Here is a 17,851-nt window from a genome sequence, read left to right as displayed (position 1 = left end):
AGTGGTAGGAGTGTCTTTTGTTATTTCTAATGAGTCTCTTTTAGCCGTATTTGAGTTTATGCTAATGAGGTGACTGCTGGTCACCTAAATAGAAAGGAAGTTGCCAGAGGAATTAACCAAGTGATTAGAGGGTTGGAACTTGCAGTCCCACCCTGACCTCCAGGAATGGGAGAGGGGTTGGAAGTTGAGTTTAGTTTCCAAAGGCCAATGATTTCATCAATCGTGCCTATGTAATAAGACTTCCATACAAACCCTTAAACTTGTGCAGAGAGCTTCCATGCTGGTGAGCAATGAAGGTACTAGGAAGGTGACATGCCTGGAGAGAGAATGAAAGCAAACTCCCCAAGCTGTGGTACATCCACGTCTCCTGCCCCAGTACCGTGCCCTGTACAGTATAGCTCTTCATTTAGTTGTTCCTGAGATGTATCCTTCATAATAACAAGTGAGGTGTTTACAGTATTCCCTCACTTATTGCGGGTATTACATTCTAGACTCCCCCCACAATAAGTGAAAATCCGCTAAGTAGGAACCTTACATTTATTTTAGTATTTATATATATATATATATATATATATATCGTCGTCGTCGTCGGCAGCCGTCCGTCTCGAGAGACGATGGTGTAGCTTCTTCAGAGTCTATCTGCACCGCCAAGAATGGCTGTGCAGTCCGACTCGGGAGTGACATGGTATCTGTCTCCTCCCGTGTTGAATCGACATTTTGCGATGACGCTGAAGCTACAGAGCCTGGGCAGGGTAATATGGAGGGTCTGCTGTTGCCCATGCAGCAGACCCCCCCCTCTCTTCGCAGCTGAAGGGTCCAAGGGAAAGACGGAGTCGATACAGCTTGGGTTCAGGTGCGCCGCAGGAGTTGCCGGTGTTGACTACAACGTCAAACCGCCTTAGGGACTCCGGCTCCGGATTTTCTGTCGGGGTTTACTCCCTTAGCCTTTCCCCTGAAGAGGTATGCCGCAAGGCAGCGGAGGTTTTTTGGAGTCAGAGTTTTCCTTCTCTGATGTACCCTGACTGGAAGATCGAACCAGCGACACTTAGCTCGCAGGCCGACGCTCAATCCACTGAGCTAAACCAGCCAGGGCAGATATATATATATATATATATATATATATATATATATATATTTAAATAACTTATTTTTGTTTGTGTATTTATTTGTAGAGAGAGGGGAAAGGAGAAAGAGAGGGAGGGAAACATCACTCTGTGGTTGCCTTTCACTCGCACCCCCAACTGAGGACCTGACGTGCAACCTAGTCATGTGCCCTGACTGGGAATCGAACCAGCGACACTTGGCTCGCAGTATATATATTTTAAGGCTTTATAAACCCTTCCCACACACTTATAAACTGTCCCCAGTTCCTTATTAACCTTTTCCACACTTTTATAAACACTACTTATGTTCTTAAACATATTCTACACTCTTAAACCTACATAACTTTAACATATGTATACAGTATCATAAAATCCCATGATATAGTGAAAAATCAGCAATAAGTAATTAAATATAGTATTTTTAAAGATCCCGCGATACAGTGAGGCTGCGATAAGTGAACCGTGATATAGAGAGGGACTACTGTACCTGAGTTCTTTGAGCTGCTCTAGCAAATTACCAAACCTGTAAGGGGTCATAGAAACTCTTGAATTTATAGTTGGTTGGCCAGAAGTGCTGAGACTTTCTACTGGCATTTGAAGTAGGGACAGATGTGTGGGACCCAGCTTTTCACCGGCAGTGTCTCTGCTAAATATAGAAGCTTAGTGCCAGAAATGAATTAATTGATAGGATATATTCAGTTGGCATCAGAGAATGTACTACCATATACTGTATTTTTTGCTCCATAAGACGCACTTTTTTCCCCCAAAAGTGGGGGGAATATGTCTGTGTGTCTTGTGGAGCGAATATTGCATCACAGACTGTGTATTACCTGACCTGTCAGCAGTGGCGACAGCTGTTAGAAGAGGAAGCAGTGGGCCCATGCGTAACCCCTGGGGACACTTAAATGTTCCACTTTACTGCTGAATCTCAGGGCATCTGGTCAGTATGAAGATAGTGAAGAAAGTGATATCAGTTATTGTGAGCAACTGAACTTCATAAATTCTGACACTAGCGATGATGAGTTCTTGGGGTTCCCAGAAAACTAGAAGAGTACTTGGACCTTAAAGTCTCTCTTCATTTGTTAATGACAGAGATGATAGTTCTTAATACCGCTGTTGACTACTGTTCACTTTACATGGTTGAAATATTATTCTGTTATATTTTATTAAATATTTTAGTACACCACTTGGTTCAGAATATTTTTTTTTCTTGTTTTCCTCCTCTAAACCTAGGTGTGTCTTATGGTCAGGTGCACCTTATAGTGTGAAAAATATGGTAATTCATTGATGTCAGAAAACACTTCAGACAAGTCAACCTTTTTTATAACCATTTCTTTATGAGTCATATGGCCCACCTCTTTGGAAAGGCCTAGGTCTTTCAGGAAGCTTATCAAAATAAAGTCATCTGATAAACTAAGGCAGACACTGCTAACTGTTTGTCACTATCCATTCACCTACCCTTCATTTTAGCAATAGAAATTCATGACTTCTAGCTGTGTACATGGCTCCACAGCCAAACTTTATTTTTCAGAATCCTTTGCAGTTTGGTATGAAGATATGACAGAAATTTAGATAACAATATGCAAACAGCAGTGATATATGCAATCTTTGGATCATGTTTTGACAGGAGAATCCCTTGTCCTCTTTTTTTCTCTCCCCTCACTCAACCAGCACAACCATAATAGTGGGAGCTATATTTGACCACACAGGCAAAGTCAACACCTTAGGAGATGACAACCCAGCAAGGTAGAACGATCCTGGCCTTGGGTGACCTCCAGTGTCAGTGTTACTGCCCACCTTTTTTCTGTTGCTTGAGCCATAATACTTTGAAATCTCTTGATTATAACAACTTCCGTGTACCCTAAATAATATAGAACTAAGTGTTCATGAAAGTGTTATTCGTATTACTTAATGTGTTATGCTTTCCAAAGGCATTTGCACATGGATTTTAACAGTTAAAGAATACATCAAGTTCAAAGAAAATTTATGCTAATGGTGATTCAGACCCAGTGAAAGGCCAGGGGTTTTGTTTTGTTTCTGTTTTCACCTCCCTTAAATTTCAGTATACTAACAACTGGTTACTCTGTCACTCATTTAAGTTCAGCCCAACTCAAAGCTCTCACATGTCTGTTTCTTCACTTAGTACAGTACCCCTCCCCAACCTCTTATCCATCAGGTATGCATTCCAAGACCCACAGTGGATGCCTGGAACCTCTAATAGTATCAAACCTTATGTATACCATTATTTTCTTATACATACCTATGATACAGTTTAATTTATAAATTAGCCACAGTAAGAGATTGACAACAATAACCAATAATAAAATAGAACAATTATAATAATATCCTGTAATAAAAGTCATTTGAATGTGGTGTTTCTCCAATAGTATTTTTATTTTTAAGTCCAAACCTGCTCCTGAATCTGTGTAACCATCCTGAACTACAATAAATGGCCTGGTGTCACTCATTTCAGGAGATTCTTTGCAGAAATCTCAGTGCTTTCTGGTGCAACATGTTGCTGTCAACAGAAAATATTTTTAGTTCATGTTTTCCCCCTACAAATGTAATGTTTTTACAACTTGAGTTGGGATGGCAAAACTACCACAAATTTCTTTTTCCTTCTTCACAATTTCATGGACATAAGATTCATTCTTATCATAGATCTTAGCAACCTCAGCATATGCATATTTTTCTTTTCTTATTAAGTCAAGGACTTTCACCTTTTCATTTAAAGGAAATATTTTATGGCCTCCCTATGGCATATCAGAATTGCCACATCACTACTCTTGTGCTTTAGGGCCATTATTAAGTAAAATAAGAGTTACTTGAACACAAGCACTGCACTACCACAATGGTCGATTTGATAACTTAGATGATTTCTAAGTGACTAAAAGGCAGGCAGTGTATACTGCATGGATACGCTGAATGAAGGACAATCCATGTCCCAGGCAGGACAACACATGATTTCATCTAACTATTCAAAAAGGCATGCAATTTAAAACTTATGAATTGTTTATTTTGGGAATTTTTTATTTAACAGTTTTGGACTGCAGTTGACCATGGATAACTGAAACTGCACAAAGTAAAGCTGCATATAAGAGGAAACTGCTATATGTAATTTCCTTAAGAACAGAAAGTAATGCCCTACTTGCCTCTATAAATCCATTTTCTAGAATGTAGCAGATGTTCAATGAGTATGTATTGAATGCTTCCAGAGAAGGTAACCAAAATAGCTGCATTTCTTTCCTTGTTTTCTTTTAAATTCTTCCACACATAAATTTTATTCTAATGCAAATAACTAAATGCAAAAATAATGATGACAAAAACAGGTTGATATTGTTGGTTTAAGCTGCTTGTCAGGCAGTATATTTAATAAATAACCAGGTTTTTTAGTCTTTACTATAACTCTATGATACAGACACTACTGTTGGCATTCCCATTTTGCAGAAAAGATAACTGAGGCTCAGAGAAGTTAAAAAAATTTTCCATGGTCTCACATTTAGGAAAAAGTTGAAACAGAAATTTGAACCCAGTATTCCTTAACATCAAAAGACACTTTCTTGCCCTGACTGGTGTTGCTCAGTGGGTTGGGAATCATCCTGCAAAGGGAAAAGTTGCCAATTCGATTCCCAGTCAGGGCACACACCTGGGTTGTGGGTTGATGGCATATGAGAGGCAACCAATCAATGTTTCTCTCACATCAATGTTCTCTCCCTCTCTATCTCCTTCCCTTCCTCTCTCTCCAAAAATAAATAAATAAAATCATTTTTGAAAAGGAAAAGGAAATATACCCTAAAACCTTTAAAAAAAACCATACACTTTCTTAGCTCCAATGTAGTCTGCGACATTATCTTCTAGAAATGGCCTGGCAATGTGTAGGGTAGCAAGGGGAAAAATCAGCCTGGATTTAAGAATGAGTTATAGATAATTAAGCCAATCGAAATTACATGTTGCGAGTTGCCAAATCAATATAAATTATATCATGCTTATAAGAAAATTTTGCTAGCTTCCTGATCAATAAACATCTTCACCTTGAAAATCTGTACATGGAGAAATTCGTTAATCTGGCATGAATCTTGGCACAGTTACTTAAAAACTGAAGAAAACTGCTCTGGAATGATCTTAAGAGGGGCTTTTATTTTGTGTAATTGTTTCAGAAGACAGTGGAAGAAAACAGCATAAACACAAGATCAGTTTGAATGTACTATATTATCTGTTATTAAGCATTTTACTAATCAATTGACTTATAAGTTTCCTACTGTTTAAGAATATTCAAACATACATAAAAGTCAAAATAGTACAATAAAATTGCATGTAGCCATTATCTAGATTAAACAATTATCAAGATAAAATAGTTATTAACCTTATCATGAAAACTGATACTCCTTGTCTCAAAGATCAGGAAGTGCCATTTTCACAGAAATTTAAACTGGTAATGATGAAACAAATTTAACACTAATCTTGGCACCCTCTTTTTACAGCCAAGGAAACCAGGTCCTGAACTGAGAGATGACCTTATCAGGTCACTTAGTTAGTAATAGCCTATATAAGAATCAGTTTCCACTTCACCACACTGCTATTTAGTATTAACCTCCCTTTACTTTATTTTAATGTTTTGAAAGTAATTGATGAAATATAGTAAAAGCCTTTTCTCCATAAATTCGTTAACACAGACTAGGCTATTCTCCATATCTGAGTCTTTTCTACAGGCTTTTTCTCCCCAAGATTACAAGTTACAAAACAACTCTCTCATTTATCTCCATTTAACATCTAATTGCATCATAAAGTAAATAGTTCCTTAATCAAAAGAGTTCAGAGGAACAATCATATAGAATTTTACCATAACATGGTGATCTTTCCAAATTTGCCTCTTGATAATGCTGAGACAGGAACAAACACATAATGAACTTATTAATAAACTGGCAACAGGAAACCACAGTGTACACATGTGTGTCCTTGAATTGAGCCTTAATAAAATTAGGAAGTTAAGTCTCACCAGAGACCAAACAACCAGCAGAAAATTCCTAACAGCCAGAGCACACCACAATTTCAGGAAAAATAAAGGTCAACAATACATATTAATTTTCTCAAGTTGTAATTCTATTAGTGATATATGGGTTTTTAAATGCTTAAATAGGTCACTAAATCAGGTTTCAAAACCATCTCATCTATTAATCTTTACTTTTAATTTAGAAATAAACCATAGATTTATGGATCATATTTCCTGCATATTAACAATTGACATAAAATTAGCCATGTATCCTAAAAAGAGAAGTGTGGGAATTTTTTACACTAATACTGACATGATCTTATGAAGTATACTTTATAATGGCAGTATATCTTTGAATAACTGTTTTATTTCTTTCCTCAGACTATGACCCACTTTATCCCTAGGTTATGGCCATTGAGTGATTCATTTGTTCAGTCTTTCGTTTATTCAATAAACAGTTATTGAGTTCTGTGTTAAGTAATTGGAATACAACAATAAAAATAAAATCTTGCCCTCATTGCACTTACATTTCAGTAATGGAGATAGGCCATAAGCAAATAAACAGAAACATGTTAGGTAATAAATGCCATAAAAAATAAAGAAAGGTAAGAGGTTAGGTAGTAATAGGTGCAGTGAGAGCAAGAGGCTGTTTTCGAAGGGATGGTTGGGAAGGAAGACCTCTCTAAGGAAGGGCCTGAAGAAAAGGATGGAGAGAGTCATGAAGTTAATGGAGTAGAGAATGTTTCAAGCAGATTGAATAGCAAGTGCAACGATCCTGAAGAGGGACTGTGACTGGTGGGTTGTGGCAAGGAAACCTGTGTTGCTGGGACAGAGAAAGCAAGGAAGAAAGCCAGGGGAGGAGAGGTCAGAGATGTAGAGGGGGCAACTTGTGTAGGGCCTCATAGGCCATTGTAGACTTTGGCTTCTGCTGAGTGAGGTGGGGAGCCATTAGAAGGTTTTGATCATGGGCATGTATGCCGTTATGTCTTAGAGATAACTCTGGCAGCTGAGTAGACAATAAACTAGACGAGTATAAAATGGACTAGGGAGATGACTCAGGAAGCTCTCACATTTGTCTAGCCAGCAGATGATGGTGAGAAATGCCATATTCTAAATATATTTTAGGCAGGGCTAGGGTGATTTTCTAAAGAATCAGATGTGGGGTATGCAAGAGAGAGGATAATCAAAAACGATACCAAGGATTCCAGTCTAATCAACTAGGTAAGTAGTGATGCCATTTATTGAAAGTAGTCATACTAGAGGAGGAGCAGGCTTGGTGTAGGAATAAAGAATTCAGTTTTGAACATGGTAATTTTGAGCTGCTCATTGAACTTCCAAGTAAATATACTGAGTAAACATTTGGATACACGAGTCTGGAGCTTAGGGGAGAGTTCAGTACTAGAGATAAAATTTGAGAGTTAATGGTATATGCATGGTACTTAAAGCCTTGAGACTGAATGAGATTTCCTGGTGATCATTTGTTTAGATTGTATAGCAGGTTTAGGCATAGGTAGTTCTAAAACTTAAAAAAGTAAGAACTGTAGATAATTACCACAGCGTTAAAGAAAGATGAATGCTTCCTGATTGAAACAATAATCAAATATCACTAGATAAATTAAATGATGTTCATTGGTCTTAATCTTTTTGTCCTCTGATGTCAATTGCAAAAGTACATTATCGCACTAGCCAGGTGGCTCCGTTGGTTGGAGCATCATCTCTTACACCAAAAGGTCACAGGTTTGAAAGGTCAGGGCACATTGGGGAGGCAACTTATTGATGTTTCTCTCTCACATCAATGTCTGTAAGTCTCTCTGTCTCTGTCTCTCTCTGTCTCTCTCTCTAAAGTTAATAAACATATTCTTGGATGAAGATTAAGGAAAAAAAGTACATCATTTTACATGGTCACCTGTCAGAAAATATTCACTCATTTTTCTTTTAAACTTATTCTAAATTGTTTTATATAGTCAAAGTTTTAGTAATGTTAACATTACATTGGTAATTACTGAGCTTCTAAAAACCACATAGTCTTTTATTCATTTTATAAGATTTGTTATTACAAAAGCTCTTATACTATCTAGAACATTTTCTTGCCTGGATGGTGACAGTTCCACATTAAAATATGAAACTTTCTTACTTTTAGAAGTCTCATTACCTTCCTTTCCATTCAACTTTGAAGACCAATTAAAAAGTTGTGTGCCCCTGTTACAACTAGGAGGCAATAATTGAACATTTACTTGGAACGAAAGCTATTCAAAGACTCATAATTTCAGGACTCAGAAGACACCCTTAAAAAACCTCCAAAGTCATCAAATTGTACACATCAAATATGTGCTGCTCTTTGTATGTCAATCATACCTCATTAAGCTGTTAAAAAATATATATTTTAAATCTTCCCTTTTCTTGGTCACCAAATTCCTATTACTACTAGTTTCAGTCGATCTTTTTGGTAGATTCCCCATTAATCCTGTGTGCTGTGTTTAAATGTTGAGAGCAAACTTGGGTATCATTTTCCTTGGTTTTGAGCTGCTTTCCAGCATATATATGTAACTCAGATTTAGAAGAATGTACAGAATAGCTGGGAGAAATGCATCTATACATACTAAACTGATCATCCAGGATTCATATTGTCTGGGCAGTAAATCTGGAGTCTGATTGCCTGAGTTTGAATCTCAGCACCATCATTTACTAGCTATGTGATGCTGGAGAATGTACTAATCTCTGTGCCTCATTTTCTTCACCTTTAAAATGGCTACAGTAATAGGACTTTCTTCATGGGATTGTAGTGAGAATTAAATGATTCCATGTGTGTAAGGCACCTACTCTGTTCTTGGCACACAGTAGCCTATGTGTAAATTAGGTGATAGAAGGATTTGATTGGAAGGGTGGGCAGGAGGGGGGGGTCAATAAAATAAAGTTCCACCTGTCCATTTATTTGCCAAGATTTACCCCTCATCACCCACTGTGTTTGCAAGTCCCAATATTGGCATCACTTCTTTGTGACAAGCTCCTAAAGCAGGAATTATTTTTTTCTAAAAACTCATTGATGTTCACAAAGGGGTCAGTGTGGGAAATTAGCAGGTATGTGTCAGTCTTTCACATTTGCACAGCACGATTAATTCTGATCTTAAGTATTTTGCAAAGTACAGAGACTAGGAGTGGTAAATTTTAGTGATGTGTAAGAAATAAATATGAATACATGAATGCATGCATAAATTAATTTTTTTAATGCTATGAGGAAGGGTATCGTATATCGTATCGGCAGCCGTCCGTCTCGAGAGACGATGGTGTAGCTTCTTAAGAGTCTATCTGCACTGCCGAGAATGGCTGTGCAGTCCGAGGGTAAACATAATGAAAAAGTATCAAAAGGGAAGGAGATGGAAAAGCGAGAACTATTAAGCTATCAAAGACCTCATTCCCATGCTGACAAATGTGCCCAATCCTCCTGCATTTTTTTAATGTTAAGAGGAGCTATTTGCTGTAAATGCTTAACAGAAATCCTTCAAGTTCCATTGTTGATACAACAGAGGCCCCTCTTTTGGTGAAAACAATGCAGAGAGTATCTCAGAATACCACATTAACAGATAATTGTAAATCCTCAAACATTAAATAACAATGACCAGATCCCTTCCCTGGTTTATTAATTCCATATGCCAGACTGGGATGCAGAATCTCAGGGACCCAGAAGATAGAATAAAGGATTGTAAGAAAGCCAGTGTAGAAAAGCAATTATCATTTGCACTTCTTCCTAAAGTTTAAAAAACCTAAATTAGGGAAAGGGCACAATGGAAAACATTCTAGTAATTTTCAAGTAAAATTTGTCACACATTTAATCCGGACTTATGATATTCATAGCTATTTATAAACACTTATCCTTTGCACCTTATAATAAGTATTAAAGTGCCATATTTTTCCTGAATTACCTCAATTACATCAGAGAAGGAAAACTCTGACTCCAAAAAACCTCCGCTGCCTTGCGGCATACCTCTTCAGGGGAAAGGCTAAGGGAGTAAACCCCGACAGAAAATCCGGAGCCGGAGTCCCTAAGGCGGTTTGACGTTGTAGTCAACACCGGCAACTCCTGCGGCGCACCTGAAGCCAAGCTGTATTGACTCCGTCTTTCCCTTGGATCCTTCAGCTGCGAAGAGAGGGGGGGTCTGCTGCATGGGCAACAGCAGACCCTCCATATCACCCTGCCCAGGCTCTGTAGCTTCAGCGTCATCACAAGATGTCGATTCAACACGGGAGGAGACAGATACCATGTCACTCCCGAGTCGGACTGCACAGCCATTCTCGGCGTTGTAGATAGACTCTTAAGAAGCTACACCATCGTCTCTCGAGACGGACGGCTGCCGACGACCTCAATGGTGAGGTGGCCAAATGCAAGTCCTCAGAAGCCTTTACAAAGTCATCACTCATATACTCACCCACAATGCTTGCCTTTGGGAAGTAGAAGGAAAAAAGGAAAACAAAGGGTATGTCCAGGGCAGTACAGAACCAAACACTAGGTTGTCGAAGATGGTCTCTAAGGACATTCAGAAGAGGCAAAACAGAAAGAGTACATACTACTCTCCTGAGCTCTTTTATACCAAATTGTTAAAACTTTTCACCCGGATGTCTTACAGGCAAGTCAAACTCGACATGTCCAAATCTGAACTCATCATCTTCCTCCTTCACCTAGAACTGATCCTCCTTCTATGTTCCAGATTCCACAGAACTACAGCTGCTATCTATTTGCTCAATCCAGATAAGATAATCCTTGTCCTCTCCGCAAAATTTCATCCACACAATCAGTCCAACGTGGAGTCCTGTCAATGCTATTTCCTAATTACCTCTTGAATCTGTCCACCTCTTTCTATTCCCACCACCATGGCCCTAGCTGAGAATGCTATTATGTTCTTTATGATGCCTCTTAACTGGGCTTCCTGCCATCCTGCTTACCCTCCTCCATCCCATTCTCCAGTCAGAAGTCCTACAATCAAAAGGTGAAGTGGACTTGGTTAGTCTTCCACTTACAACATATTCTATTGTTTTTTAATTTCACTAAGCATGGTTCCTGGTACACAAAGCATCCTATGATTTAGCCTCTGCTTACTTTCTATACTTGGATCCCTTCATTCCTCAATAAAATCATACCAAACTGTTGCCATTTCCCAAGATATATTATGGATTTCTTATGCTTTGTTGCCTTTAAACTGGAAGCTCTCTTAAAATGTAGTGGGGGAAACATGTTAACAAGAAGTCCAGTCAGGGAATACAGTCAATAATCCAAGGAAAAGATGATGAGATCTTCCTATTTGTCATTAAAAACTCTACTCAGACATCATGTCCTTGCTGAAACTCATAGCCTGGGTTTCCATTGACCCATCTGGGAAAATGCTTCCTGCTATCATAGTATTTAGTAGACTGCATCCTAATTATTTCTTTAAAGCTCTACCTCCCTGCACTGCACTGAAAGCTTCTTCAAGGACAGAAATATATTTGTATTCATCTTTGATCTCTTAGAGTATAAAACACAATGCATGTATAGTGGGGCCAAGGAGGATGGGTGAGAGGGAGAAAAAATATGAGAGAGAACTTGAATGGTTTGGGATGGCAGATCTTGGGATGGGTCCAGAAAACATGGGTTTTATTTAGGACAGTCTAGGTTGACTGTAAATTTGGGCTATCTGCATTTTCCTTCATTTAAAGTCTCACTGATATTGGCCTTCCAAATTACCACGAGTCTTTTAGAGTGTCACACTGCTTGACAATTATCATTTGCTATGTCACTCAAATACTTAATGACACAGATGGACTTTAATTCTAAGCCACACAGATACTGCTTACTCTAAATACCTTAGAAAAAATTCAATAGCTGTGAAAAATTCAATCATTTTGAAACCTTCCTCATAAAGTGTGGTGGGACATCTTCAATTTTTTAACTATCATCTATGATATTTAATATGAGGCAAATTCCCATAATGTCAACCGTTTGTTTATATTTTCAGGCATGCTAAGTTAGTATCTCTCTTTTGTTTTCTTCACTCCTTATTCTATAAGAGTCCCCACAAAAAAAAAAAAAAAAGGTCATCTCTACAAGCAGGAAATATCTTCTGTATGAGTCTCCCTTTACCATGTTATCTTTCTTGTGTCCCTGTTCTTTAAAAAACATGCTCTTCTGAACTGCCTATCCCTTTCATATGGCTGTAATACTTCTATGGACCAACAGATTCTTAGCCTTAACAAACATGCACATACTCATATCACCTCACCAAACAAATAACCACCAAAACAGAGAAAGATTTAGTGATGTGTGTTGTAAACAGCACTAGTCTGTGAGTTAGGGGGCCTAACTTTTGGCCCTAATGCTACCACTGTTACATTGGATATAAATTTTCTTTCCTCAGGACCTCAATTTTCTCAAGAGTAAAATAACTTTGATGACCTTTGATGATCTTCAAAGTCATATCCAACTCTGATTATTCCCCAAAAATACTAGAAATTTTCTTTATTACAAATAAACTTATTTTGTATAATTTTATTATAAATTTTAAGAAAATTAAAACTTACCTTTCCAAATGTGTGTGAAACTCAGCCACTTCTTGTGAATTGTCTGTACAAGCCCTAAGTAAGGAGAATTTATATGGGTTAAAAGCAAGTAAACTTCCAGGAAAAGAACATTAAATGTCGTAACTTCCTGATGGTATCTGTGGACATTATTCAAATAAATACTGTTTTCTTTTACAAAATATTTGAGGTAACAGTACTTGTGTGGACTGGCATTGTTCACATTAGTTTAATCATCACCAAATGAAATAATCACTACTGACACAGAAAAAAAAAGCATACTCTTATTACTCAGTCATATTACTCAGACTGTCGTATGTTTAGAAATGAGAGGAAACTACTAAAAGCTATAATTTGTTTACAGATGATATATATTTTTTACAAATGCCACTTAACCAAGAGTTTAAATACAAACCATACCAGTCTACTCCAACATTATACAAAGACAACTTGATTCCAAAAGACCAGTGTACCAAATGTAGTACTGCAGAAGAAACCTTACAGTCCCTAAGTCTTGCTTCTACATTCTACCCATCACAAATGAATGAGACTTTCTCCTACTTATAAACCTCTCTAGTAAGAAGACGTCATGCAACTTTCCTCAGGAACCACTTCCTGTGTTTCACAATCAAGATTCCTACTTAAATCTAACCTAAATCTCTCATGGCCTTTCTTAAGTCTATTTACTAAGAGACTGTTTGTTGACTACCCTCTACATCTGAGTCATTGATAGTTTAAGACAATTATTAAATTGTCCCCCAAGCTTCTCTTTTTCTGGGTTAATGAATACTCTTTCCTTAACATTCCTCTCAGGTTACATCTCATATCCTGTGACCTCTCTTCTGTTTCTGTAGGTAAATAACTTGCATCAGAGCTCTGGTAAAGTCTTCCTGGATTTGAGTTTCACTTTTCATTTTTGCCTTCTAAAACCCATTACAATGTATTTCAAATTTCCATGGTGTCTATAGAATCTGCTCCTTCCCTAAAATTTTATTTCCCATAATAAAATTGAGCAATATTGCCCAGATTATCCAAAATATAGCTACATTGCTACAGTGCAAAATAAAAAACAATACAAATTTAAAAAATTTTAAAGTCCTGACTCGAGCTCACAAAATAAAGTAAGGGCCATGCAGTTTTAGCTTTGTGATATCCCAGTCCAGAGGCCAAGAAATTACTCAAGTGGTATTTCTCAGGAAACAAATGTTTAGACACCTGGGAGGAAGCCAGAAATCTGGAGTGGGTGATGTGATTCTTGGCTACCCGCAGATTCTTATGTCATGAGAGAAATATTTTGGCTGAGCAATACATACTCGTCCTCATTTCCAGACCACATCATTTTATGAAGTTAAATTGTTTGGAGAATTACATAGTGCATCCCAAGGTGCATTTTCAAGGTTGAATTGCCATGTATTATATATTTGAAATTTGAACTTTTGTAAGGAATGTATGAAGGCTCTGCCTGTCTCCCTGCTCTAGAATGTAAGCTCTATGCAGCAGGTATTTTCCTCCATTTTGTTCACTGATAGCACCCAGGTACTGTAAACAGTACCTGAGGCACATTAAGTGCTCAGTAAATATGTTCTAAATGAGTGAATGAGTTGAATAATCCTTATGACAGATAGCTAGTATACAGACTGGCACTATGACAAGCTCTGCTTTGAGAAACTTGTGAAGGCGTAAATCATTCGTTAACTCGTGAAGTTGAAAACAGAAAATGTAAGTATAATTTATCCAACTGCAGTCACTGGGTGTTGCTTTTATTTATTTGTTTTAGAACGTTTATTCAGTGCTTACAAGCTGCGTGTCATCATTGTTCAATTTGATGTAGCTATTCATATACACAATCACATATGCAGTGTTTATGAACACTTAGACAAGGTCACACGTGCAAGAATCAAAAGGAGTAAAGGAGAACAATAGAAGGCAAGTGAAAATAAAATGCAGACAACCATGGACTGATTCATGAAGTTGTAGCAGCAAGTAGTTTGCGAGGAGCTGAAAAGAGTACAAATGTTCACACACACACAAAACCAAGAGGTGATGTCAGAGCATAATCAGAAAATATCTCACCTGGATCGCTCACGTACCTTAATTTTGATCTGGTGGAAAAGTCAGCCTCACTCCATGTAAACCTCACCCCGTTTATTCCTGCTTCTGTGATCCCTACCTGTTAAAAACCTGAGATTTTAACACCAAAGTCCAGTCTTCCAAATTGACACATCTCCTTGGTTTCATTAAACCGCTCAAGGTAATTTCCTCACACTCCAAAAAAAGAAACCCAAACAAAGGTATTTGGTTACTTCAGTTAACAAAATAGAAATGAAGTATTAGACTTGCCTTCTCATGTAACTTTAAGTCTTCACATTCTCAGGAAATTAGTTCTCAAACAGAACAGGAAAGCTGCCCCATTGGTTTCCTTTCTGTGCTTTCCATTTTCATTTCTTATTTCCAAATGAGTTATTTTTAAGTAGAACTGACTAAAACAATAACAAAGGACAGGCTGACACCACTTTGGACTAGAAGAGGCATTTGGAAATGGCAAGCAATGCCTACATCTCTCCTTTTCAAAAAATCCTGTGACATTTACAGCATGTTTGTTGGAACAATTTGTTTGAACAGCTGAAGGGAAGTGTCAGCATTTCAGAGGCTAAACACACTATAAGACACTTACTTCAATTTAATTTTCAGGACATAGTTAACATGTTTTTCACCTGTCAATTCCTAAGCTTAGTTTTTCATTACACTAGACTTTCAAAGTTTATATTTGAAAATACTTTATATTTAAAAAATAATATGAATGCGTCATAGCTTTAGATGATTTTAAAATTTATTTTTACATGCAAGTTTCATAAGAAACCATTGAGACAGGTAAAAGGGAGGAACTCACTCATTTTCTATATGAGGAAAATAAAAATGCGTTTTCCAAGATCACATGACCAAAATTAGTCTATCTGGTAACAGAACTCAGGCTGTTTTAATCCTTTCTTCATTATTATGTTGGCTGTGAACTTCTGTTTCCATTTAGCAGAGATTAATGGAGCACCTACCACTGCAAAAACAAGAGCTACATACTCTAGATACAAACATAAGACACAGCCCCTCTCTCCCCAAGGACATTAGTATTTAGCATAGAAAACAGACATGTAAATAAACATTGCTACTATAGCAAGATAAGGAATTGTATTAAGACAATAGTTTCCAAACTTTGTAGATAATAAACTCCATTGTGCTTTATTTTGAACACATTCTCTCAGAAGATGTATGTTTATTTATAAATTATATGCACGCAGTGCCATAATTAACTAATATCTTAAGGTACAAAACATATTTAGGATGAAATTTACAGGATATAAATTCATGCATCCGTCTTTTTGTTAATTTTGAACTTTGTAGACCAATATTTTGGCAGGCCTAATTACGTCATTGTTTTTGAATTTGTTTTGTATTTAAATTAATAATGTAGTTGATGAAGAATGCTGTCCATTTCTTGCCCACTTGTACTTACAATAGTAATATCATAAATATTCTTTGCAGAAATCTTTTGAAATCATTTGTGAGAGTTAGTTTATTTAAAACTTAATAATGTTATTAAGATATCTAACTGGAAACATGTAAATTACAGTATCTTGCAATATAGTGAATTTAAACTAATAAATGAGTGTTTCTGTCTACTCCACACTTTTGCTGCAGTATACCTCATAAATATTATATGACATCAAATGTGACCCTCTGTTGTCAAACAGACTAAGTGATGGTAACATTGTTTTTATAACACATATATGTGTATTAGTAATTATATGTATATATTATTAAATATAAAATAATTCATTATTTTTATTAAAATAAATATGCAGACATACATTCTTTTATGAATACTCAACCCCAATGTCCACCTAAAACAAAACTCTACGGTGTGTTGGCTCATAGTTTCTGGCAGTCAAAGTGTTGGTCAGTGTTGCAGCTATTTAAATGCCTGACTGGATCTGAAGGATATAGGCTAGATTTCTGACACGGCTCACTTACATGGCTGGTGAGCTGCTGCTGGCTTTTGGTAGGAAGCCTCAGCTTCTGTTCTGTGGACCTCTCACAGTCTGCCTCAGTGTCCTCATAGTGTAGGTCTAGCTTCCTCCAGAGCAAATGGTCTGAGAAAAAGACCAAAGAGGAAGTAAGAATGCCTTTATGACCTAGCATCAAAAGATACATGTTGTCGTTTTTGGAACATTCTATTTGTTAGAACTAAGTTGCTAAGTCTGAGCCATAGTCTAGGGAAGAGGATTTAGGCTCTTCCTTTCAAAAGACAAATGTCAAAAACTTAAAAAAGATTTTTGTTATCCTCACCCAAGGACATTTATTCATTGCTTTTTATTTATTGTTTTTTAATTTTTTTAGACAGTGAGAAACATTGATGTAAGAGAGAAACATAGATTGGTTGACTCCCGTATGTGCCTGGACTGGGGATCGAACCTGCAACCTTTCAATTACAGGACGACACTCTAACCAACTGAGCCGCACTGGCCAGGGCCTTAAAGACTTTTTGCATGCATTATAAAACCATCAGTGTCTGCTCTTGGACTACAAATTATTAACCTTCTTCACAAATGCAAAATATGCACATCGCCTCCAAAATCGGCCACACATCTCATTTATAAGGTTGGTGCAAAAATAATGTCCGATTTCGAGGTCTATTTTAAAAATGAAAAAGCCCATGACTATGAAAATATTTATTCATTAACATAACATCCTTTGCTTTCTAGAACCTTATTCCATCTGTCAACTAGCTTATAAATGCCACGCTTATCAAATTCTTCAGGTTTTGAAGCAAAATATGAATCCAACTCATTTTCAACCTCTTCTCTTGATGTCAACCTAAGACCATCAAAATGGTTCTGTAGTCCGTGAAATAAGTGATAATCAGAAGGAGCAAGGTCAGGAGAATATGGAGGATGAAGCAATATTTCTCAACCAAGCTCTTTCAAGAAATTTTTGGTAAGTCGAGCTGTGTGAGGACGAGCATTATCGTGATGGAAGATGACACCCTTTCTGTTGACTAAGGAGGATCACTTTTGGTTCAAAGCTGCTTTCAAATGACAAAGTTGTTCATAGTAAAGATTAGCAGTAATTGTTTGATTGTTGTTAAATAGTTCGTAATGGACAATTCCTTACATATCCCACCATACACTCAGCATGATCTTCTTTGGATGAAGTCCTC

General features: G+C 37.2%; 1 protein-coding gene across 2 annotated transcripts in view; it reads right to left on the bottom strand.

Annotated features, from left to right (window-relative positions):
• Positions 1–13,189, bottom strand: part of IL13RA2 (interleukin 13 receptor subunit alpha 2) — a 72,170-nt gene extending 58,981 nt beyond the window's left edge. For both annotated transcript variants that reach the window (XM_090264727.1, XM_090264726.1), the window contains exons 1-2: positions 13,060–13,189; positions 12,643–12,696 (exon numbers count right to left, since the gene is read on the bottom strand). The gene's annotated coding sequence lies outside the window, so the exon portion shown is untranslated. The remainder of the gene's footprint in view (positions 1–12,642; positions 12,697–13,059) is intronic.
• Between the last annotated feature and the right edge of the window lie 4,662 nt (positions 13,190–17,851).

The sequence above is a fragment of the Furipterus horrens genome, unplaced genomic scaffold (genome assembly GCF_987537825.1).
Source record: "Furipterus horrens unplaced genomic scaffold, mFurHor1.1.pri manual_scaffold_17, whole genome shotgun sequence".
Classification (NCBI taxonomy): domain Eukaryota; kingdom Metazoa; phylum Chordata; class Mammalia; order Chiroptera; family Furipteridae; genus Furipterus; species Furipterus horrens.
Note: the sequence above shows the minus strand (reverse complement) of the source record. Positions and strands in the feature narration are given on the sequence as shown.